Source organism: Gavia stellata, chromosome 3 (genome assembly GCF_030936135.1).
Source record: "Gavia stellata isolate bGavSte3 chromosome 3, bGavSte3.hap2, whole genome shotgun sequence".
NCBI classification, from domain to species: Eukaryota; Metazoa; Chordata; class Aves; order Gaviiformes; family Gaviidae; genus Gavia; species Gavia stellata.
Window position 1 is genome coordinate 16,195,979 of NC_082596.1, and position 25,609 is coordinate 16,221,587.

The window sequence follows — 25,609 nt, forward strand, 5'->3', positions numbered from 1 at the left end:
AGCAGTGACATTTGGAGCCTAAATCAAGATGACATCCACGAAGAGACAACAGAGAGATCTTGCTGCTCCTGTGATTGCTGCGACTGCTATTAGGAGTCCTGCCATTCAGCAAAGCAACTGCTGTTGTCTTTGGGAGCACCAATTCAGGATCCGCTTCAGTGGCTGTAATTTAATAGTAAAGGCATCAGAGGTTGAAACCAGGAACTTGGCAGGCATGCCTGGGAGAAAAGGGCTTTTTGTGTGCGAATCACTAAACCTTCAAATTCCTGCTGCAGCTCTGCTTCCCTCATTCATTTTTTTCCAGGAAATGTACAGCCTCAGCATGTCAAAAATGAGAAGTGTGGATAACCAGACAGTGTTAAAATCACAGAGGTTTATACTGAGCTGCAAAGTCAATTTGAGGAATTTAGGGAGCTGAAGGAAGCAGAGCCCTCCCTTCTGTCCTTTCCATGGATGCTGCTGTCGAGCCAGACCCCGGACTGCAGGCTGTGCACTCACAAGCCCAACTCCAGATTCAGGCAGCAAACTTCAAGCTTGGGCAGTTTGCTGAAACTCATGGCCTCTTATCCAGGGCTCGAGCAGATGCTGTGCCTCCGCTGAGCCACAGCCTGTTTGCATTCCCTGAGCCCATGGCGAGTAGGAGCCAGCGCAGGTCAGCTCCACCAACAAAGCATGAGGCTGTGCAGAGTGAGAGCAAAGCCTTTAGCACCTGCGAGGGACCTATCCAGACTGCCCATTACCTATGCCAACAGGAGCTGAGAGAGCCAAGCAGGGTCCAAACAAACCAGCACCGGTCTGGGTGCTGTATAGGTCACTACTAAATGCCACACGGACAGCAGCAGCAATCTCTTCTTCATCATCCCCCAGTTGGATTTGACATATTTTGTATACGGCATATTTTCATTCTATACAGGCTACCACTCTGCCCACCTATTTTTCCTTGCTGACCCAGCTTTGGGTGTAACTTTCGTTTGCCTGTGGACTATTTGCGTCACCCACGGACTCCAGGCAGCTTGGCCGACCACTGAGCCCACAGCAAAGCCCAGTGCAGTGAGCTCTGCCTGGTGCCAGGGAGCATCTCCCTCTTACACTCATGCTCTTCCAGTTGTCATTTAAATAAAAGCTCAGGCAAGCTGAGAAAGCACTAGTGCTGCAGAGCCTTCCCAGGGCTCCTTTGTCAGGCTGACAGTCAGGATGCAATTAATACATTTTTCAAAAAGACAGCATATCCTGTTGGTGTTCAGCTGGTGTTTAATATGTTAGCATGATGTATTTTGCTGGGATGAGAAGAAAGATCGAGCCTTAGCACTTAGGTCTGGTGCCTAAGGTAGCTTTAAGCACTGAGTTGAATGCAGGGTGTGGCCATAGCTGAGCCACCTCACGGTGCTGAGTTTCACCATGAACATAGGAGGCAAAATTCTCCACTCCTGTGGACAACCACATAAATGCATAAATAGAGCTGCTGCTGCTGAATTTTGCTGTGATGGAGTTAAATCCTTGTGACAAAGATGGAGAAAGGGAGAGGCTTGGGTGCCCATGTCCATGTAAGCCTCAAGTCCATCGCAGAGTACCCGCTGCGGGGGCAGGAGGGGGCCAGGCTGGCCACCAGCGGTGCTGGCTGGGGTCTTGAGCAGAGCCCAGCTGATGAAGGACGGGGATGATCTCTTCAGCCAGAACTGGTTTATTCCCCATAAACAACCTGTGTAAAAAAAATCTTTTCTGGAAAACTCACATTTTCCAAAGAACCCAGCCTTCTCTGAAAAAAAAAATCCAAAATTAGCTCTCTGACTGATGCTACTATATATAGAAACAACACAAATGCATCCCCCCCTTTCTCCCAGTTCTCTTCCTGCGCGATCCATGGAGACGAGGCAGAGTTCTGCAATCAGAACTTGCTATCCAGTTTACACAACCTTTAAAATAAAAACAAAGTACCTTCTGGAAGGGCTCTGTAGCACAAGGGTGCCTGCGGCTGATGCTGTACCATACTCTGCTGAGCTTTAGGGAAAAGAAAAGAAAACACAAGTGACTTTGAGTACCACTGCAACTGTAACTGATATTCTATTTGAATTAAACATTTCATTTACTCTGTCACAGTGACTGTGACCTTTTCAACTGCAGTTTGGCTCTAAATGACTGATGTTCTTCACGTTACACACATGAGGCGCAACAGACTTGTTCTGTCAGAGAATGAAAATATGTCTGCGGGTATTTTGTCTCCCTGTTTTGTAGAGATATAACCGTGAATGCAATAAAAAGTAATGGTGTGGCAGAGATCATGCTGCTGCTTTTCAAGGGTCATGTCTATATGGCTGGTGAGGAGCCCTGGCATTTCCATCGTTTACTGAATTAAAAAACAGTGATGGGCAGCAGCCACCGTGCAACCTGAAAACGTGCTGCACAGGTCCCGCGTCCTCAGAGTCAGCGTGACCTCTGCAGAAAACTCCGGTTATACCCCTAGGGGTGAACTTCCCGAATAAATGTGCTCTGAGCTGGGTGAACTCTTGAAACCCTTGGCTTTATTTATCGCCTAGGGACTGTTACTTACAGGTGGATTGAAATGGTTTTATGGGAAGAATGGCACACTCATCCCCCTGCTCCGAGTCAGAAGGGTGCACCGCCAGAACTCGGAGGGAGTTTCAGGGTCCTTGCCCACACTCTGCTTAGCTGATACCAGTGATTTTATTTCTCCTCTCAGAGAGCTGAGGTGCCTTCCTCCAGAAAAGAGGAAGAGCCCAAGTTTTTTAAGTATCTCTGCATTAGTGAGCCCGAAGGGTTATTAGACTGGTAGGAACAGTAATAAAACCCATTTTCATATTACAGTTTTCTTATTGTTCAGATTATCTCCTTTCCAAAGCACTTTAAGGAGAGAAGCAAGGCCCCTCACTGGATGCCATATGTCCCTGCGGGACAGGGAGAGGTGACACCGCATGCCTCAGGAGGACACAGACATCCCGAAGCGCCTGAGAGAAGAGACCTGGCAGCTGGAAGAAAGGGCACAAAAGCTGTCACTGGCTGGTTTCTTCAGGATGCCACAGGGTCACCTGTGGTCACCTGTGGCATGTTCTTGATCACAGCCAGCAAAAAGCAGAGCTGAATGCAGCTGGATGCCTTGGGGCTGGGACTCAACACAGGGGTGGAGATAATGGGGAGGCAGAAGGGGCTGAGTAGGAATCAGAAGGGACAATACAATCTCTTTCAGTAGCTCTGCTGGCTTTAAGTACTTGTTGAACTATAGCCTGATTTTAACACACAGAGATAGCCCAGAGATCAATCTGCTGCTCAGAAATGTATGGCCTGAGAGTGTGCACAGACCAGTGTCAGGTGTGCATGGAGTCATGTAATCAGCAACAGAAAAGTACTTTGCAACCTTGTGAAAACTCAGCTTGACCCATGAGAAAAGACTACTTCTGACAAAAGACTGCTCACTTTTCCAGTCAAGGGCTGCTGCAGTTTCTGCAAAATGAACCAACTGGAGAATACTACCTGAAGAACAAGGGTCAGGAAACAGAAATCATTGGGGATGGTATATCTGAAAGGATATGCACAGCCAATTCAGTCTCAGTGCAGATGGTATCATCCCATGGATGTTCACTGAGCATCAAAAGGCTTGGCTATAATAGTCGTGAGACTCTGTACTTGCATGGATAAGCTGGAGAGATGAGAAACTGATGGGGGGGGGTAGTTCACTGAGACCCCACAGAGGAACATGAACAGGACACCGAGCAGTCAAGAGAATGGGGAGGCCAAAGGCAGCCTTCCCCTACAACACTGGTGGCGAAAGCCACACGTTCTTTCACGGGTTTCCAAAGGGAGATCCAATTTGCCTAATATATGTACCTAAATTCATAACCCACTTGGCTAATTGCTCCTAACTGACACAAACTCACAGCTACCATGGCTGTTGGCTCCAGAAGGTCAACAAAGGCTTGTACCAACACTGACAGTGATCTGGGGATGGCGAGCAGCAACCCGTACCACAAAGGTGATGGCTGATGGCCAAGGCAAACCCCATCAGCGGGCAGAAGGCTTTTAGTGGTCAGCTCTCCTTTCTCACCTTTGTTTGTGTTAGCACAGTGCACAGAGGCTGCCCACACACAGTTAATTCACCTGTATACTCAGCCTGGAAAAACTATATAAGCTGCAGGAGAATAATGTTTTACATTAAAGCACAGAGTGTGAGGCGAGAGCCAGGCTTACCTCCCACGCACGTATCTTGTGATATCAATATACGTGACTCACCCTTCAGCTGCTCCTATAAGAAACGAAGCAATATTTCATACAAAACCTATCCAGAGACTTATTTGTCTTCAGAAAAAAATGTTACCCATGCTGCCTTCCCATTGTCATTTTTTTTAATCAAGCTTTATCTCAAAGTAATGCATTCTGCCCAAAGCTTTTCACACACTCCTTAATACCACAAAGGTATGTGGATCCAGCGAATACTTACTCTTTGTGCTTTCCTATCCATTTCCTTTATCTGCAGAAGCAGTTTTCTGTTAGGAAAGACAGGTATACGTTACCTATATCCATAACCTTTCTTCTATGCTTTGCAAGACTTTTCATCCTTATTCTTCTGTCTTCACAACTTACTCCCCTGCACCAAGAAACATGGGCAAGAACATTCTGTACCCTGTTTGTAGCTCTCGCTGATCTCCTGCTGTTTTCCAGTATTGTGGGTGCTATTTTGCTTCCCAGGAAAGAAAAAAAAAAAAAGTTTTTCTTACTTTATCACCATTATCATAAAAACTGCCAGGAACTCCTTTGCGGACTGTAAAATCTACAGCTGGTAGATGTGCAGTCAGAACTTGCAATGGTTAGTTATAAGGTGATCATCCATAGCAATTGCAAGCTTGTTTCAGAGTCCAGTTATTAGGCAAGCAGACTGTTTATTTTGTGCATATTTGCAGCATTTTGTTAGGTTTTGCCACTAGATAATTGCTGCTGATTAGTACACTCTTATCTTGTCTAAAGAAAGACCGTGTGTGGGCCACTTGCCATAGATACACTGATTGCCATAAAAAAACTCAGCATGGGTTTCAGTTATTTATCACTGTTTTCCCGTACTTAGAGGAGATGAGATAGCTTTTGACAAATGAGGGCTCTCTTATGGCTGAAAGATAATTCAGTATTTCTCCAGCTATATTTAAGTTAGTTAACCCTATTGCACATGTCAATTATGCTCTCAAATTTTAGACTTTGTCATCATGGTTAGCATTTTGCCTGGCACTTTGCAGAACTGCAGGGGATCAAGATCCCTGCTCCGAAGAAACGTCCAATCCAAGATCTAAAATGGGAGCAACCAAACAGCGTAACACTGGTAACTGGGGCAGAGTTATCAGGTGACCCTTGTATTGCAAGGTGAGGTTGCAGGGGATGAGGAGTCCTTGGGCACGTGGAAGCTCACGGGTTTGGGCTGATGAGAGCAGAAGAGGATGCACGTGTGAAAGGCTGCCTTATACTCTGAGCGGAGAGGGAGCAGGGTGAGTGCTTCCAATGTCAACACCAGTTTGTCTGTCTGATGGGGCTGTGGACCCATGCTAGTGCTGCTGGCCTGACGGGGAGATGTCCTGGCTGAGTGAGTGCACTGGATGAGGTGACGCCTGGAAGCGGTGCTGAGCCAGCCGCTGCTGTAGCAGCACGCACCTCATGGGAGCACGGGCCAGCTGGCGTGCTCGGTGGCTGTGTGAAACGCACAGCCTCCTTAAACCAAAAGAAGCTTAATAGCATAAACCACTGAGTGAAGATTTTTAAGTCAGTGAGATTTGGCACCTGAGACATTGCTCGGGTTACTAAGAAGGCAGAGAGAAATAAAACAACCCTCACAAAACTACCAGGGCACTGTGCAGCTCAGACTGGGCTGAAGAAGACCCGTTTCCCTTCCACCACCCTGTAGTTACCAGCTCACGCTTCCACCATCTCCTTGCTGTCTTAGCAGCTAAACCGTGCTTAGGAAACGCAGCCTGTCAAAGAAATAACCATGTCTAAAGCTAGAAGTGAACAAAGGAGGAATTAGCAGCGGGTATAACCACAAAGGATCTTGTAGCATTTTCTCACTAATTCTTTTTCTACACCTTGAGGAGCGTTGCCCGCAGGAGCGCCCGCGGGCAGCCCGGGGCGTATGGCCCGGCTGGCCTGGGGGGGGCCCCGGCTGGCTGAGGGGGGGCCCGGCGCGGGGGGGGGCCCGGCTGGCTGGGGGGGGGGCCCGGCTGGCTAGGGGGGGACCCGGGGCGGGGGGGGGCCCAGATGGCTGAGGCGGGGGCCCGGCTGGCTGAGGGGGGGGCCCGGCTGGCTGGGGGGGGGGCCCGGCTGGCTGAGGGGGGGGCCCGGCTGGCTGGGGGGGGGGCCCGGCTGGCTGAGGGGGGGGGCCCGGCTGGCTGGGGGGGGGACCCGGCTGGCTGAGGGGGGGCCCGGCTGGCTGAGGGGGGGGCCCGGCTGGCTGGGGGGGGGGGGGCGGCTGGCTGAGGGGGGGACCCGGCTGCGCCCGGCCACCGCGATCGCTCTGCGCCGCGAGATGGCAGCACCCGCTCATGTTTGGGAAGAGCTGGGTTCTCATGCAGTGCGGGTCACACCAGTGTCATTTGGTTGTTAAAGGTGTTCTCCACCTCATTTTCCAGCCATTTTGTGAAAAACGGTGTTCAGATAAAGAGGGAAGAAAAAGGCCTTTTTGACTCAGTCTCTGTGTTTAACTGTTTTCTTCACTGGGAGTAGAGCTGGGGTCATACTCCGAGCTCAGTTAGAGCTCTGCTCAAGTCCATAATGTCACTTAAACGTGACATAGTTAGATATCAAAGTAGAATCCCATCCAGGAAAGCCGTTCAGCTTCAAAATGCTGCTCTCAGGGCGACTTGCCGCTTGCAAATACCGTATGCAAGGTAAATGTGATTAAAACTCAAGGATGTGTCTCTGATGTGAGAGCACAGAAGGCATTGCTGCTCCTAGGGAAGGCAGCAAGGAGAGCTGCACCGCAGAAGTTGATCCCATCCCAGTGTCATCTTTCTTGTGCCCGCTGGGGAGGTACTGCTGGTTTAACCTTCTGATTTAAATTTTACTTTTCTAATACTTCTGATTTAATTGCCGTGCCGGAGAAGACCTGCATCCACTGACTTCAGTGGAATTCAGTCCATGTTTTTATACTGCTGTCCAATTGCAATATTGCATTTCATTGAGGAACACTTTTCTAATTGGAAGGGCATGTGAAAATATATTGTATTATACAGCTATTTCCAGCACAAACAACTCAGTCGTCTTGTAGAGTTTGAATAAATCTTTAGATCAAGTTCACCTCCTGAATGACCCATAGATCAGTGCTGAGCTTTGCGGTGGTATTCAATTATTTATTCATGATGTTTTCCCCATTCTCATGACAAAAGAAAGATTTAAAGAGCCATTATGGTGCTTATGGAAGTGTTAACCAATTAAAAGCTCAAGGTTGCATGCTATTTCTCCTGAACAACAAAATAAAAAAAAAAAAATCAGGAGAATGATTGATACAGTTAATATATTTATTGGCATTAGTACATTCTCTTTTATTGCTGGGATCAGGGTGACATCATTCATCATAAAGACAGCATAATTGTCTTTGAATGTTATAAAAGGTGAAATTCATTCTCCTGGAAATTAAAAAGAACATTGCAAATCTTCAGTAAAAAAAGGGGACTGAATGATACAGATGATAAAATGTACTGGCTTTAAATTTCTGTCCATAAACCTGGAATAAAGCTACTGAGAATTAGTCCGAGATGAAGACTGTAATGCAATAACCTGAAATTAGTTTAGGCATTCCTCTAATCTCGTTTTTCATGGTGTAGGACTATTCATCACAAAATCTGTTTTCCTTCATTGGCAGTATTTCAGCTGTCTACTCACTGAATGAAAACAGTAAGGAAGGAGTGAAGACACCAAATGAAATATATGTTATTTGTTCTGGCAGAATTAGCTCACTGTCAGCAAAGCAAAGCAGATGGAGCCGCATCTTCTACCTGGTCTTTGGTCCCCGCGCTCAGAACCACTCTGATCCCTTACTCCCCTTTTTCATATGCAAGTTTGGGTTTAGGAAAAGGCCTTGACACCCTGATAAAGTGTCACTCTCATGGGTTTTTAACTTGGTTAGATTTTGCTTTTATCTCCCTGGGCAATTTCTTATCTACAAAGAGACTCTGAAGGCCTCTATGCTATTCCTTTGAAGATCAGCTCTGCCACTCTTGCCTGCATGAAGTAAATCTCACCCTGTGAGTCCGGATTGGGTCCTCTCCCAGTCTGACGCTGCCTAAGAAATGGGATGCAAAAAGAGAGAGGACAAGGAAAAGAAGGCTGAAGCTTCTTATTCAGGGCTCTACAGGCTGCACTAAAGCTGCATGTTCGTCCTTGCTTGAGCAAACCTTTCCAGACCCGTCTCATGCTTTCACCTTGTTTGCTGTGGGAGTGTCATTCAAACAAGTTACCCATGGGGAGGGAAGCTCCCATTGCAAGATGGCCAGCATCATTTTTCATGTTATAAATTAAAGTGGACATTCCTAGCGACTTAGAAGAACTAGCCTTCTGAATTATGCAATAGCTGTATATGACTGGCTTAATCCAAGTATGTTTAAAACTAGCCTTTAATCTTATGCAAGTCCCAATGTTCCCAAAAATGAAGTTGTCAGTGCAAACCAGATCAACTAAGCAGTATTAATTAACACCAGAAGAAAAACACAAAAGATTCTCTTTGATCATTGCCTGAAGACATTTCGTGCTTACCTTTAATTTCCTCTCCTGATTTGAAATAGCAAGTTCAGGTGATAGCTCTTGGTTAGAATAATAATTAAAACAATCTACTCTGTGCATATACATTGTTTAGCTAAAGGACCCTAATTAGGTGCATACATAAGAGACTAATTGAGGTTAAACCTGCAAAGGAGCATCCCTTAGATTCTTCAGGAGGCAAAAATTCCTATTTAACCTGACAGTGCCAACCCAAATCTGTACTTTTGATTATTTTCTCTTTCTTCAAAGGTATTAAGAGAATCTTTAAGTCTGCTTCTGAGTTCTCCTGTCAAAAGGTACAGCTTTTTAAACACTTCTGTGAGGGTTTCTCTGCCCTGGAGATGTTCAGAGAGTCACAAAAAAAATCAGACCAAAGGTGCTTCTCAGTTGATGCTCACTGCAGGGTGCCCTGATGGGAGGGGACAGGGATGCTGGCCCATTACCTGTCTTGCTAGAAATGGCAAGAGGAATGGGATGCCACTGGCATTTCCCACGGGAAATTCCCTTCACTGATCGTTGTGCCTCCACTCTTTGGATTTGAAGTGGGGCCAGGCAGGCCAGCTGTACTGCACAGTCCCTTGAGCGGATAGGGTATCACAGCCGCGCTCCGAGCCTGCTCCTAGGTTTATCTTTACATGTAAGTGAGAGGTGTAAGAGGAGTACCGCCATGGATGCACCAGAGAAGGCCACAACTTTTTGCCCTTTTATGTAAAAAGTGAACAAGGGAGACAGTCTATCGTCAAGGCTAAAGGCAACTAATCTGGAGTGAGCAAAAAGGAAATCGCACTGTGTCTACCCCATATTACAGCCAAAATTTCGAGATGTGGAGAAAAACCACAGTGCAGTCTCAAAAAAATTAGCTAATCTGGGGTCAAGTCTTTCCCCTTCTGAGAAAACCTGGAGTAATTCCATCACCCAGTGCAGCTATTCCAGGTTTTAGCACATCCAGTCCCTGACTAAACAGGGACTCTGCAGCTGTCCTAGGCAGGATAATGATTGCAAGAGATAATCTTCATGTTTCAAGAAGCATTGCTGACAGAAGTCAGGGCGAAATGCCTTCTCTCTCTCCCACAGTAGCCAGAGTATTTCATAGCTATCCAGATGCATTATGAGAACTTTATGTCTTTTTCTAAAACAAACGGTGCAAAGCATTGTCAGAGAAAGCACAGATGGATTGTATTTCTCCCCACCATATATCACTACGGTTAGCTGGAGATTAAATTTCGCTTTTGTATTTAGGCAAACTTTCCTTTATTTTCTTGCTAATAGCAGCTGGAGGGAAAACGCTATAAATCTGTTTGTTACTCATGCACCACATGACTATTCGGTACTTCTTATAAGCAGCACTAGTTCTGCTGTCAGTTAAATCAAGGATTGGACTCAGTTAACAAAGTCGGGATCTGTTTGATGGTGCTCCCCCACTCCATCTGTGATCACATCGCAGACAATGCAAGGCAGGAGGAGACCAGGTTACAAATACCAGCACTGCTTCATATTGACTATTTTACTGCCTTGGTGTTTGTGCTCAGTTCTTTGCAAATTCCTAAAGATTCACATCCCAATCCCTCCAAATCACTGGACAAAGCTAAGTTAAACTTGACAAAACTGTACCCTTCGATGCCGAATTTAAAGGTAGAAACATGGAGTTTCTTCTTACACAGCTTAGCAATTTCTCTTCCAAATTTGCCACATTTAACAGCCAACGCACAGCAAAGTTTCCTCCTGTAGACATTACCAAGAGGAAGATGGAAAAAGTAAAGCAAACACAGCCATTGAAAGTGCTTTGGCTTCACTCAGAAAGGATCCGATAAGGACGTTTGAGCCATGATTAAATGGAGGAGCTCAGGTTTAGGTACACTGCCTCCGACACTGAACTGATCATGTTCATTCTGTTAAAAGTCAAAACCAAAGTAGTCAGTAAGCTTTCTGTGTTCGCTGCCAGGTAGAAAATATATACCTCGAGTTGCTTTCATTGTAAGTAATTAATTATCCACCAGTTCAAGCCACATACCAGCTGCTGCTTATTCGAGTTCTGTAATTGTTTCAGTTCCTTAACACTTACCAGCCATTAATCTCAAATAACAATAACCATTTAATAACCATTTATTACCAAAGAAATAGATTAATGACAATTTCAGGAAACTTTCTCTTGAGGGAGGTCCTAAGTGCCATCTCATGGGATGCAAGTGTTTTAAAATGTAGGTGCTTATGACAATGGCTGTTAGGTTACATTTCTCTGTGTGTATTTGCAGACAATGCTTAGCACTATAATACGGCGACATCTCTGTCAAGAGCCTCTAGGTGCTGCCACAGTACAAATAAACAGGACCTAGTGCTGCATTTGTTTCATTGTTCGGAAGAGACAGTAATCTTTATTTTCAAGTAAGCTGGTATTCTAGCAGGGTTTTAAAAAGATACTGAGGAGCAGTATTTTCCTTTTGCAATTCTTTGGTCAACAGTTTAATTGCAATCATTTCTCAATGAAAAAACAAACCAAAAAAAATTTTCATGCATCAACAACCCTTCTGAAATGAGAAACCACTTAAATACATGGTATGTGGAAGTGTCAGTGTAGTTTTTTTAACTATAGAAAGGTTAAAAAAAATAAAAGGTTAAAATAATAAAAGGTTAACATGCAACTTCAATTTGAAGCTATTTTGCTTTGTTTCCTCACCTACCCAATCCTATACACACACAGATATGGTCTGCTCTAATTCTTGCAGGGAAGCGTCCCTCTCTACCCCACAATTTCAAATGATGATCAGCTACAAGGACTGGAAGCTGATGGAAATCACTTCAGTCTAGAAATGGAGGCAGGTTTAATGCAGCTGTTTAAAAACCATCTTCCAGTGGTGTTTTTCATTTGCAGTCCAAAGACTTCACAAAAAAAGAAGCCTTGCCCACCAGCATCTCCCAAGGATTTTGCTTCAGTGCCTCCATCCCTCAGATGGGATAAAGCAGCACAACTTCAAAGAAAGCGTCCTGATTTACACCGAGGATCCAGTCTGAAAGCATTGCTCCGGGAGCACAGTGCTGCTCAGCATTTGGATGCAGCTGTGCACCAGACCCAGGGGGTCAGTACCCATCCCTGTGATCTTTGGTAAGGCTTGTCCCCATGCTTTCATAGATAAGCACACAGAAAATCAGTAGGAATCCTTTTTATATTAAAAAAAAACAACCTCATTTACATATACACCAGTCATAACTATAATGGCAGCAGCAAAGCTTCAGAGATGCTAAGGCTGGGTGACTTACACCAGGCCAGCATCAGACTTCCCAGCAAGAAGGCAGTGTCACCCCGCCTTGCTCTGAGCCCAGCACTTCCAGTTCCAGACAGGAGCCCCAGGAGGATTTGGCAGTTTCACGTGGGAAAGGCCGGTTGCAGCCACAGTTCCTCACCAGCACTGTTATTATTTATGGTTCGGTGAGGGGGAGAGGGGCACCCTGTTTCTAATTTGAATTCATCTGACTTCTGGTAAAGACCCTCTCTGTGAGATTTAAGGGTCTTTTGGAGCCTGCTGAGAGGACGGGTGTAAATTTGGCCTCGAACAGGAATGAACTTCAGCAGCTACCGACGTGCCTCCCTGGATGCCAACTTAAATTCTTCCTCTCCACATGGGAGCTCCTGTGTCTGAAGGGACGAGGAGTTTGGTCAGCAACTAAGGCCAGGAATTGGCAGTGCAAAGGTCAGCAGGACAGAAAACTGATTTCCTGATATTAACTTACTACTAATAGAAGGAATATCATTATTAGATGAAATTATTCTTACAATTATACAAAAAAAAAGAAATTCTTCTCCCACCTTTCACTCCCAGACTTAGAAAAACCTGTTGTAACTCCTCACTTATCTTTATCAGCCTAACTACAGTGTGTCCATGCAGAAGATAAATGCTGTTATTATTTAAAATTCCTAGCACCAGCTCCCAAAAATGCTGACAAGCCACTAATCCCAAGAAAATGTATGGTAGTTAATTATAAGTGAAGCATGCAGAAGTCATCCAGTAGATTGCAATCAACAAGATTCAGTGAAGGAACACTTTGTTCCTCACCGCTAAGGAGACAGGTTGTTCTCCTCCTCTCAGGGGTTTGTTGGGATAACAATAAGCACAAAATAAAACAAATGAACAAATGAGGCTTCAGCCCCGGAAGCAAATAAGTCATCTTTCAGAGCCGAGCACTTGGAGATACACAATTCCACCTTTTTCAGAGCTGTCCTGATGGCCAGGGAGGGGTTTTGCTCATTTTACCTAACCTTGAATTGAATACTGAACAAACCGAAACAAACTCCCAGTAAGCCAAGGGGAGCGACAATGCACCCAGAGGCATGATGGGGTGCCCCACGCCACATAGGATGGAGCTGGGAACACCCCGCTCAGCGAGGTGCCTGCCAGAGACTCTCCTTGAGTCGTGGCAAAGGAGAAGCCCCTTGAGGGGGTCTGTTTCCCCAGCGCCGGGCACTGATGCCTGGGCGTACTAGGACGTCTCTGTACATCAGAGATGGTTGTTGAAATGGTCTCCACATGGTTGCTGTGGTGATGCCAGTGCGGCCCCGCCGCCGGCAAAGGGGCAACCAGCTCTTGGAGACGAGGGGAGACATTCCCTCCTCCTTACTGGTGTTGGTTGGTACCACAGGGAGCAGGACAAGCCCTTCAAAGCAGCTTACAGCAGAGGGAGTGGGGGAAGAGGGAAAAGGGCCAGAAATGAAGCTACCATCTCTGCTTCACCTCCCCAGAAACCCTCCCAGAAAAGTGCAATGCTCCAGTGGGTAAAGTCAGCCCAGAGAACACGCAAGGTCCTCACCAAGTTTATCGATGGCCAACGAGGCAGACTTTCATGGGCTTTGGTAAAACACCCCATTTCTTAAGAGTGATGTCTGGTGGCAACAGATGGATGTCTCCATGTGTCTCCATGCGCAGGGTTAGCAGGCACAGAGGGCTTGCCTGTGGTGAGAGAGGACACCACCAACATGATCTCAGAGAAACAGAATGGAGCAGTCAACAGCTCCATATGGGACCCTGGGAAGGAAACGAATTGGGCATCAAGGCTGCTGTCATGCCAGCAGGGTGGCCTTTACCGTTTTGAGCTATTTGCTTCCTCAAAAGCAAAGCTTAGTGGGAACTCACAGCCACAGTTAGGACACCCGTAGATGTAGCAAGGAAAAAAAATGAGCAATGGATGGCCAAACAGTGCACCCATAAACCCTTCATTCTTGAATTTCCCTTACAGGGGTCCCATCTCCTCTGGCGGTCACACCCAGGCATGTTGTTTGGTTTGGGGTTTTGCAGGGGAAGGGGATTTTAAGATCCATTAACCAAGACTGTGAAGATGTATCTCATCAAAGCGGCAGCTTGTCATGGTTTTAGGTCAGTTCCAACCCATGGAGACAAGAGCACCACTGAGTTGTGCAGACCAGCCCTGCACCTTGTCTGTCTCCTTTTAGTGCTGAGATCTTTTTCACACAACAACCGGCCTAGCATGGAAAACATAATTTTTCTGAGACTCATTTTATTTCTTTAAACAAGGTCATTAGAAACAGCAGATGCTGTTGATCACACCTGATGTGCTTTGGGGAGGTAAATTTGAACGCCCTGTTTGTATAAAGTGAGGAGAACATTTATTAACTCAGCTGAAGCACTTCACCCAGCGGAAGCTGGATTGCCATAAATTGTAGGGAATGGGGAGTTAAAGCACTGAAGTTATTGTGTTCCCATAGGATACTGCAAATGAAACTGTGCTTCATAATCCTCCCAGCCATAATCAACAACTTCCCCAGCAAAGTGGTCCTGTATTTCTAATTATAAAGGGAAGAAGGCAGGGTTTCCATTATATTCATGTCTAGTACCCTTTCTTCTAGGAAAACTGATATGATTTCAGGCACATTCACAATTTAGATGTAAATAATTTTCATTAGAATATTTAACATATATTGTTATAGAATGATATCATTGTAAAGTATTTCATTCCAAATTAGTTTATGAGTACTCTGTAAAGAAAAATATTCTGGTTTTGCTATTCAAATCGATTTCCCGCTCTTATCCAAAACAAATAACTAGTGGATGTGGGATGAAAAGCATTCTTTGGGTCGAGCAAAGGCGTTTTCAGGTACCACAATTTCATCTCTGCACTTTCCTATTATTATACTATTACTTACAATTTCTGTCCCATCAATAACACTCTCTGGTCTGTACCCTAATAGCAGTTTCTTCCCCAAGTGGTTTATGTCCAGATGAAGATAAAATGCAGTGGAAAATTCAGAAATGAAGCTTTATTTGTGTGGAGTTTTGAGGTGAGAAATATTTGTTCTATTTAGATACAGACATATCTCTGAGCATAGACATAAAAACATCTCCCCTGACATTTATAATGGTTTTTTGTTCGGCGTTATGGAAGACTAGCAAAGACACAAACAACAACTTTGTGACCTGGAGTTCTGAGGTCTTTCTCCATCAAAATGGACAAAAAGGAGTGATGGCAGCTAGGGAATTGAAGAGCAAGACCAGCATATCATTACTGACAAAGAATATCTGTAGAATAGGAGGCATCGACAGAGAAAAACTACGCTGCACTGGTGAAAGGAAAAAAAGTTGAATATAACAAAGTGTGCAGAGGAAGTTTATATCCATGGAGATGAGTGATATGTTTAGACTGATAGCAGAGAAAGACAGTTTTGACAGACACATATTAGATGAATTAGAGTAGGATGATGCAAGTATATATGGGATTTTTTTAACCTTCCTTTTTCACTTCCACTATTTTTCAGATAAGGAAAATTTTCCCTTACTCAACATTTACAATCTCGGCTCTAGTTGAAAAAGGCTTCCACCAGGCTCTGGATGCTGGGGCAGGTGGGGAGTTAGAAGATATTTTCTAAGCTGGGCAGTAAACAGATTTGCATTGCTAATTCCAAAGACAGGATGGATTTGTAGTCAAACTCCTGGAATCTGAGACTTGTGGCAAACTTAGTGATTTTTGGAGGATTTTTGTGTAAGCTTGATGACATGCAGGATTTCCAGACTCTCTTGGGCTTAGCAAAGTGTGCTAACTGTGCTATACGAATAATCTCTTTTGAAGTCCAAAGCTTTTGGCAGCTCAGCTACAAATTTACAAATTATTTAGAGACATTTTCTGATAGGAGGCTGTCTGCTGAGTCCTTGGAGACTGCAATGACTGTACTTAGCAAGCTGGACACTAGAGAGGCATAAGACCATGTATGAGACCATATGAACATCCCTAAGTTTGGCTTGAAGACTTCAGAACCAGATGGCTTTCTCAAAATTTCTTAAAACCTGGTACTCCTAACGTAGCAGTTATTTATACCAAGAGTCACACTAACATCACCAAAGCTTAGTAAAGCTCGGTTGTGGAGGCAAGATCTCACTCTTACCCGAGGGGCAAATCTAGACTGAACTCCCCAAAATGTCTTAATTTCTAAGTAGGACCTCTGAGATTTAGGAGGCAGAGATGTGTTCACCGTGACAGCTGCTTGTTGCACTTGTCCCCTTCCTCATGTCCCCAGACATCCACAGGTCTCCTGTGCAAGCACTGGTGTTGGATTCCTGCATGTGCTCTTCTTAAACCTTGTCCTGGGCTGAAATCATCTCCCACTGAAGTTACAGAGATGCCCTACCATCGACACCAACATCACCAGGATTTCTGCCTGCAGCTTCCTGCACTGACGTCTGCATCTTGAATGGGCTCTTGCCACTCTTCCTGAGCCCCAGTTCCCAATGCTTACATTTGAGATGTCTGAAATTAAGTTTCTGAATTTGTGTTTTCCTAAAGTCATTTATCTAAATCACTGCACATTCTTACAGCCCAATAGGGTTGGGAAGATGGCTGTACCCTTCGTGGGACTGCTCATTGCTTAGCGCTGGGAAGGACAGACCAGGCACCATCCGGTACCTTCCCAGGTACAAGGTATTCCAGCTTCCCCTGCTGAGCTGTTAAAACTCTGTTCCATGCTCACAAGTTCTTTCATGTCCCTGAGCACAGCCAACTCACAAATACGCAGCACTATGAAAATTAAATCGAATTTAATAGCTAGCTAAATACCACCATGGGCATTTTCTGATTGCATTGTACTGGGAGGGGGACAGCTGCTGCCATGTGCCATGTAATCTCCTGTGCTGAATACAGCAACGGCCCTTTGAACAGACATCAATGACAGATCTAAAGCTTGGCTTTACAAAGCCTAGATGTCATAGACTTTTTTCTTTTTAGATTAATGTAAGAGTGGATAGACTCCTCTACCTTCCTCTTGCTGATCCTGAACACCTCTCTTTGGATGTGGTAAAGGAGTGGGTAGATATTTTTTAAAAGAACTACAAGCTTTTAAAAGTATTGAAAGTCTAAGTGATTTTTGCTTTTAAATGTCTGCAGTATCTTTAAATTTTTTGCCTCCTGTTATGTGGAAGTCGGGGTTTTTTTATAAATTACTTGTTCTTGCAGTTATAATGTCATACAGTCTCTTGTTTTTCTCTGTCTGTAATGGATGTAGATATAGTCTGCAAATAAACCATTATCTGCAAGAGTTCTATACATTTGGCAGAGGAGCTCTAGGAGGAAACAGAGAAAGCATTTAAAATAATGAGCAAGTTGTAAAAATTAATGCTTTTCACTTGATCATTTGAGTACAATAAATTATAGATCAGATTATCTGGAAAACTCCCACTCCCATCTAATAGAGGGTCACAAACCTAAAGGGCAACTGGCGTGTTGCAGATTGGTTGCTCAGGACAATAAAGTTTTGAATGTTCAAAGTCAGACAAAGATCCCAGTCCAATACATTTCCTATAATTCCGCACTCCAGAAAAAAAGATAAAGGACCTTAAAAATTACATGTTACAGTCCTGACCGATCTCTTACTTGTGGACCCAGAGAACACACAGGGATTTTGAGGTTCTTCTAAGACTGAATAAGCACCAGCTGTACATGTGGACCTCTCCCATGTAGAGCCTGACTGTCTGCCACCTTCTGCATGCGGTGGAAGAGCTTGGGGCATCTGTCTCTTGGTCTCGTGACCACCGTCTCAAAATACGCCCTTACTTCAACTCCATTGCTTAAAGCTCTCCTCTCTGCATCCCTTTGTTTTTAATCTAACTCTTCAGGAAAATGCATTAAGTAAAGAAAGTAAGCCACAAGTTTCAGAGAATTTCTGAGCCCCTGCAAAAAATAGAAGTGGGTGAGGTCAAGAAGAGAGCAAAGAGGATGGCACTAGGTTATGTTAGGAGCTCCCAGGATGCTCTTTGACTAGAAAAACTAAACCATTCCAAACTGGTTTTGCCAGCAAAGAATATATAGGATCTGCCTGAAGAATCCTTGTGCGCATCCTTACCAGGGCGTCTTCACCTGTCTTGAGCATTTCTGAGAATTTTCCTTTGGAAGTCCCTTTTCATGGTACCGCTAGCTCAGACTTCTCCTGGTTGTGTCACCTCTTCTCAGACCTTGTCTTTTAAAACTTCCCTTTACCTTGCTTAGATCAAACTGTATATGTTCTCTCATTCTTCCAAATTCTGGGCCTGTAAAAGACAGTTTTTGCACATTGCTTCTTCATTCCTTCTTTTTTCTAGGATTTTTCCATGGCCTTAATGCCATCTCATGCAAACAATCTTAGGAGCCCTGCTGTTTTCCTGTACTGCATCTCTCCCACTGTTCTACAGTGCCTGCACTTGAATCACAGGTTATCCAGGTTAAGGGTCTCCATTTATTGTGTCAATCTTTCCAACCTAAATCTGGAGATAGAGACCCTGTTAGGAAACCGCTGATTCCATGTTCACTGAGCCTATACATTTCAGCTCATAGGGTTTTTTCAGTCAAGGGCATTGAGATCTGTGGTTCCCAGCTAACATTGGTGTGCAAAAAATCCTGTCTGCAAATTAGATATCATAGAAAAATTCTACTCATGATTTTCTTTCATTTTGGGGGGCAACTCTACTGGTCGCCACACCATGAATGCTTTGTTATTATATTAATAGCCTAAGTGCTTTTAAGTATAAACGTGGCTCATGGTATTTATAAATACGAAACCTTCATAAACTCACCAGACCTCGTAATTCTAACACACAGATTTTCCAAAGTGTCAGACTGGGCATTCAGGGGACAGGGATGGTCTTGTGGTGTCTTTTTGTGCAACTAGCACAAATACTCCATTTGCCAAATAGGACCCTAACGTGCAAACTAAAGCTTAATGGCTACACTGCAGTGGAACAGCACAAGTTGCTGCATTTTAATTGCCTCTTATTTAGCAAATGGCACAACATAATGAAGTGCTTGGATTCTGGCCATGACTCCAGTCTCCTGTGTGGTTCTGTCCTCAAAACTAGATGTGAGATCTCAGAAACCCATTCTTGCTTTCTATCTTTTAAAAAGACTTGCAGCTACTGTTTTAGGACAGCACTGCTTTCAGGGGCAAATTTTCAGATGTTTGTGGGTGCGTAGGGCACAGAGAATCACATAAGCACCACCTGCAAACAGGTTCTGTGCACACGTTTCATGAAACTGCTGATAACCTACCCATAGTTGAAAAGATACCCTTCATCCTTCTCCTTTCTCTTCCACGCTTTACGTCTCACTCTATGATACATTTTGCACACATGCATCCTTTCAGTGCGGATATTTTGCAATATCCCTTGCTGAGGTTTCACAAAGTGAAAAGCATCTGTCTCCACGTGCCAGACAGGTTCCTGCTCTTACAGGGTGCTCAGCTACCAGAACAGCTGTCAGACAGCGCTCATCCCTTTTCTGGCTTTCTGCATGGGAGACTTTTCTTGTCTGCAAGTCAAATTCTCTTGTCTTGGCCCCTCCAAGCCCTTTTTGACCTGGAGACCAGACTAGTGTCCCTGTGCCTGCAGGCACTGGGGACATTTGCTTTCCAACGCCACAACCTCCCTTCCCAGGCATTATACGACAGGAGTTGTGCACTTGAGTCTACCACACAAAAAAAGGAAGTGCGGACCTGAGACAAATCCAAGTTATTAATTAAACCTCATAGCGGCCATGGGAAGCAAGTGGTTATTAGCCTAACTGAGGGACGGGGAAATTGAGGCAGCCTCCCAAGGCCACACTGCGGAAGAGATTAATGAATAATCTTGTAGCTCAGACCTGAGCTCTCATTTCTGGATCGTTTTTGCCTCTTAAGTTATGTAGTAGAGCAGCATCGGAATTACGGTGTAGAATTCTATTAATAATCACAAGTCAAAAATATGGCACATCTAGCAATAACAGCTGGGGGAAAATTTAATAATTTCCTTTTTAATGTATTTCCTTCTGTACCACAGTGTTTGATATTAATTAAAAGAGAGCCCTGAGCAGTGTGGAATAATAAAAACCTCAGTCAGTCATAGCTGAGAATATGCTAAAACTTTGTGTGTTAAACTTTCAGGCATGGCTTTTGGTTTAGGTTGAGGGTGTGCTCTGCTTCTTGTTGGCCTGGTTTTAAAATTCACATTTCCTGGCAAATCAACTGAGTTACCTGAGGGGTCTCAAATCCAATCAAAGAGCGAGTGATTTCTTCAAGCTTTGCTGTCTTGTTATTTTTTAATTCCCTATCAAATAATTTATATGGAGCTTTACCTACATTATAGTTCACTGATGCAGGTAATTTCAGAGGTTTTTGGCAAAATAAACCTCCAGTGAAAAATATTCTTAGTTAATAACTAACATAAAAAAGACAGAAGTATTTTACCATCGCTATAAATTGTGAGTTAATTTTAGAGCTCTGCTGAAGTGAAAATAATATTATTTCAGGTCCCAGGCCCATCAACAGCCATGGCTGTCAAGTGATTGGGTAGCCTGACTGCTGTGAGACTATACGGGTCTTGTTAAGGCCGGTCAGTCAGGAAACTGCAGCATCTCCTTTATCATGGTCAACTTTGGACTTGCAACTGATCCGGAGCTGCAGCCTACCCCGAGGGCCTCTAGATGAGCAAGCTTTCTGATGAACCAAAAGTTTCTCTAACTCAAACAAACTTGCCCTTCTCTCCATCCCACCTCTCTCACTGCTCAGCATGGTCCCGTTTCACAGATTCAATGTGTCCAGAAAAGTTCCTAAACGTGTGGTGCTTATTAGAGTGTAATTGCTTTGAGACATCTGTGACTCAGACCTGGTCTGCGCATGAGAAGGTACCACCAACACAATCCCTCATGACGCTCTTGGAGATGTACACGTGTGCCCTCTCCTCACTGGCTTCTGATAACCTTCGGCCTCAAGGCAATGTTCGTGCACTTATGATGTTGTGGTTCACAGAGGTATCTACTAAGGACCTCCTGCATCAGGAGGCTGTACATACAGCTCGCATCAACAGCTCCTATCTACTTCTCCATGCTGATCCTTTACAATAGTTAAGATACAGCAGCTTTTTAGGAGTGGTAATTTTCAGAGACAGGAATATAGGAGAAGAGTTTAAAACCTGTACCACTATGCCAAACGTACAGAGATATAGAGAAAACAGCTAAAGTGATGACTGAATTCCAAACTCCTCCTGATTTCAAATGTGATCCAGGCACATAATTCACACAAATGTACTGCTGTGACAGAATGAAGCAGAACTTCCAAATCTTAGGAGGATTATCTGTTCTGGATGCTAAGACTACACAAAGTAATTCTCTGTACTCATTAATTCATCTTTACTCATTGCTCTCAAAGACTTTGAGACAGTGCGTGATACTGATCCAATAAATAAGTTTCTGTGGCACTGCTGAAATGATACCTCTACAGATGGAAATGCGTTATTTGGAGCAAGTGTTGGTGAGACAGCTAAGGGAGCTTCATGCTGGCATCCAAGACCTGAAACAGGAGCCCATGACAGGATTGCAGCAAACTCATGGGTACCACAGCCAGCACCCCTTCCAGCTCTGCGGGGACCTGCCCTGATTGCCTCTTATCAGGGGCATCTTTCACAAGTTGCATCCCTGGAAGACTGCCTACAGAAGCAATTCAGTGCCATGAGATATATATTCATCTCTCTATATATACATACATACATATATATGTATACATAATCAATAGCACATCAGTTATAGTTTCACACATCTCAAATCAGTAATTTCACTCCATTGCATAATGTTCTCACTCCAAACCGTAATGCTGTCAAAAGTCTAAAAATCACCATTTTTAACTTTCTCATATTTTTAGACATATAATGACAGACAGATATTTCACATAGGCACAACCCAAAGGAAGAAATACAAGATGACAAACATTTTAAACAGGCAACTAATACAACAGAGAATTTACTCTGGAGATCAATGTAGATTTCCATAGGTAACTGATGTCCACCCCCAAATAGACATGATAAAAGCAAAAAAATTGAAGTACCGCAATTTACACAAGTAGCAGGTATTCAGAATTAATGCTATTTGTAGTTCTTACTGGGTGCTACTTGGTTCCTGGCAAAAGTTACTTCACTGTGGGTTGGACCCATTGCAATTTACATTTTCAGAACACTTTCCTTACATTAAATTAATCTGAGTTAATTAAAGAAGACTAGGACCATGACATAATTAACGCTCTCATCAGCAGAAGTCAGCAAGCCCCCGAGCCATGGACTGGAGAAGACAACAGTGACTTACATTTTCTCCTTCCTGACAGTCAGAGCTGCTGGAGCAATTTTTGGCAACAGACCCCAGCAGGGTGGAGAGGTGCTCAGCTGTGGCCGGGGGAGGCTCCAGGCCAGCAAGAAGCAGCTCTGCTGGTCTCTAGCACGGCATGCGTGAAGGCTTACAGCCGGGCTGGGGATGGCTTCTGTTGTCCTGCCTGACACCATCCCCTTGCAGAGACATACCCTGCAGCTCTTGAGGTACAGAAATTACATTTTTAATAACATAATCTCAACACAGTAAGATCCTGATCTACATTCAGATGAAATTACACACTCTCGCTGACTTCTGGAAATTCCAAAGTTTTAAAAATCTTGCCATATTCTCCAAAACTGATTTTTTGAAAGGTGCTTTATTTGATAACAGTATTTACAGCCTGCCAAAGAGTTCAAAAATGCCTGTCCACAGCTTCAGTGACAGCTTACCCTTAAATCACGATGCCAAATCATTTCTCTCTGGCTACGGTGTTCTCCTGGCAATGCGACTGAGAAGCCTTTCCCAGCTGTCGGGCTCCCAACAGCCCCATTGACACTGTGGTGTGAATTTTGTCCTCTGGAGGGTCAGAGGAAGACCCCTCATTATTACATATGAGTCACTGAATTACTGAAATCCATTTCAGTTTCTGGTTCCCATTTCTTTAGGCATAATTTAAATTTGATACAAAAGAGGAAGATGTCCCATTTCCATCTCAGTTCCTCCAGATATACAGTTCCCCAAACATATTAGGCTTCTGAGAAAGTGATTAGCTTAAAACAGAGATTAATAGTTTCTGAAGACATGAAGCCTCTTTGCTCCAGGTGGTATCATCAGTAACTCACTCTAATACTTAAGCCTTTTCTTTTTTCCCAAGCAGACCAGCTGCACCAATCCATTTCCAAGATAGGCCCTACCCACAAACGTGACAGATGAACTAAAAGAAAGTGTTTTTTCTAGTAATTTGAATTTTGCACACATTATTGTTCATGAAAGTTCGAATGAACTCAAGAGCGATCACCTAAATCCCAAGGCACAGAAGGCATAGACATAACTAACAGTGAGAACTAACTACACAGCGATACCAAACCCAGCTGTTTATGGACCTGAAACAGCCTGCACTGTAACAGAGAACCACTCCTTGAATGAAGCTTTATTTGCACATGCGTACATTTCTAAGATGATAAACAAGGCCAGAAGAGAAGACAGAGGACCCATGGGAGTTGTGTGTCACTCTGGAGTGGCAGCTGAAGACCAGGTGAGATGACACCCAAGTAAGCTGAGATGTCTGTTTAGGCAATGCATTAACATCCTTCATATTTTAGTGGATGATCATGAGTTATTTTTCTGCACTCCTTCAGAATCCATGTTTCCACTGCTGAAGACAAAATCCCATTAGTTTTTTTTATACCTCTACGTCACTTTTCACCATCTTCCATTAAAATAATTGAGAAAAGAAATTATAGGGGAGGCAAGATGCATAGCCAAATATTTCTCATCTTTGAGGTCTGCTGCAAATTATTTGTTCTTGTATCTCATTTAAGCCCTAGGACTCTCAGCAGCCAAATGTGCCCAGCAGTTAAAAAATCAATAGACGTCTACTGAGGAGTAAGTCTTTTCCCATCTCCTGCGCTTATTTGTTCTGTAACCTCTGACAAGACCATTTTCCTCTTTGGCTCCCACTTTGTCTTCTTGTGAAACTGTATGCAATAACAGCCCGAAGAGTGCAAAGGCAATTCCCAATGCTGGGGAACAGTGTCTCCCCTCCACTGAGCAACGTCATGCACTTCTTGCAGCCTCTGCAGCTTCCAGCAGCAGCAGATTAGAGACATTTGCCTCCTTTGGTCATCCTACCGTTGGCCAATGCTTTCTCTGGAGACCCCCGTGAGATCCACAGGGCAGCATAATGCAACTGAGGAGCAAGCTCTGGCGCACGTCTTGCAGTGAGGCTCCCTATCCCTGCCAAGCCCTGGTGAGACTATGAGGTGAACAGGCATTTGCCAGCACAAAACTTGCTGCAGAGCTAACCAGGACCTATGCTTATATTATCACTGTAATTTAGAGCCAAATCTGTGCTTAAGTATATGGGTAACTGCAAGCCTTGCTGGCTTTATAATCACAGTATTTCTGAGAACTGTGACAGCTGAGTTAAAAAATGGGATCATTTACATGGATCCCTATGTAAGATCATAAACCAGGTTTCTTCCAGACTTAATACTGCTTCATAATCTCTAACAGTCAGCACCCATACTGTTTGGGTTGCAAGAGAGCTAATTTGTCACCCTTACAGCTTCCACCAGCAGCAGGGTAAGAGAAGAAATTTTAATTAAAAGTTTATAGGCAAACATATCTCACAATTTCTGTGTGACAAATGGTTCTCCTTACCCTGTGGGTTTCCCTGCTGCTGGTCAAAGGAAGATGCTTGCCTTTGCAAAATTGCACATTTTTGTCAAAACACACACAAGAAAACAGCAGTGATTCTCACAGCTTTATCTTGGACTTCTGTAGGAGAAGCAAATTTCTTTCTGTCATCCCTATTATCTGTTTAGGTCTTCATTCCACAGATAATTCTGTCTGGAGTTAAGGCATCATCTTCACATCATGAGTTTGTAATTGCTTTAAAATAAGGACTATTTTCTTCCACATTCATGCCTAGTAGAACAAATATCTCAACATTAATATACTGAAAAAATTATGGTAAGTCTTGGAAGTATTTTCTTTTTTAAGTCATTTTACGGCATTATGACATACAGTGAAATAAAATGTCCAAAGCTATAATTGTACAAGCTATGTTAATGGTTGAATAATGTGAGAAATTATACAAATAAATACATGTTTAATTTAAATGCTCTGGGTATGTCTCCTGAGTGTCTATTATATTTCTTCATGTTTTCTTTTTTTTTCCTCATATTAGCTTCCATTTCTGATTCTTCCCTTTCCATGCAGCCCTCTAAGATGGACTTTTCTCTCATCTTACTGTGTGGCTACCTAGACCATATTCTCAGCAAGCAGTTGCTATAATTGCTGATGTAAATTCTTTCCATAAACTGAAAGAAAGGTTTGGAGTGATTTTCTTCATATCAGCAGTCATATCAGCCCAGTATCATCTATCCCTTGTATCATTCTGTTCAATGCAAATTCATTACCACGTAGTCTCGGATCAGCACAGATGAAGTCTATTTAGCACAGTTTTCTGCGTGCATATGTAGGAAAAAGCTCAGCTTCTCTATAAAGCCCTCTGATTCTGTGCTGATGTGGAATCTGGTGGGATCAGTGGGAATCTTTCTTGTAAGAA